The 310-nt window shown below is 29.4% G+C and overlaps 1 non-coding gene across 1 annotated transcript in view; it reads right to left on the reverse strand.

Annotated features, from left to right (window-relative positions):
* The window catches only part of LOC106689186 (uncharacterized), a 7,061-nt gene that overhangs the window by 6,511 nt on the left and 240 nt on the right, over window positions 1-310 (reverse strand). The gene's annotated exons all lie outside the window — the stretch shown is intronic.

Below are 310 nucleotides of genomic sequence, written 5' to 3' on the forward strand. Positions count from 1 at the left end.
ATATATATAGGAGCTCCATATCTTTAAAACCAACTACAATACTAGAAAACCTAATAGAGCATAATTTAGAGTAGGGTAAATTTGCTATAATATGAGTCCTAGTAGTTCAATATAATAGTTTACGTAGTCCCCGAAATAAAGTTTTTTAAAAAGCTACATTTAATGAAAAATGTACTAAAAATCAGTTGTTAGTGAATTTATTGCGAGAAATCTTTATCTCAGGAACTACGAGTCGTACGGGTTTCTATTAGTACTCAAATTAAAGCTTGTTCAACAGTATTTTATGACCATTGTCATCGTAGTAATAGTA

This window comes from Halyomorpha halys, unplaced genomic scaffold, assembly GCF_000696795.3.
Source record: "Halyomorpha halys isolate HHAL.00 unplaced genomic scaffold, Hhal_1.1 Scaffold1292.1, whole genome shotgun sequence".
NCBI lineage: Eukaryota > Metazoa > Arthropoda > Insecta > Hemiptera > Pentatomidae > Halyomorpha > Halyomorpha halys.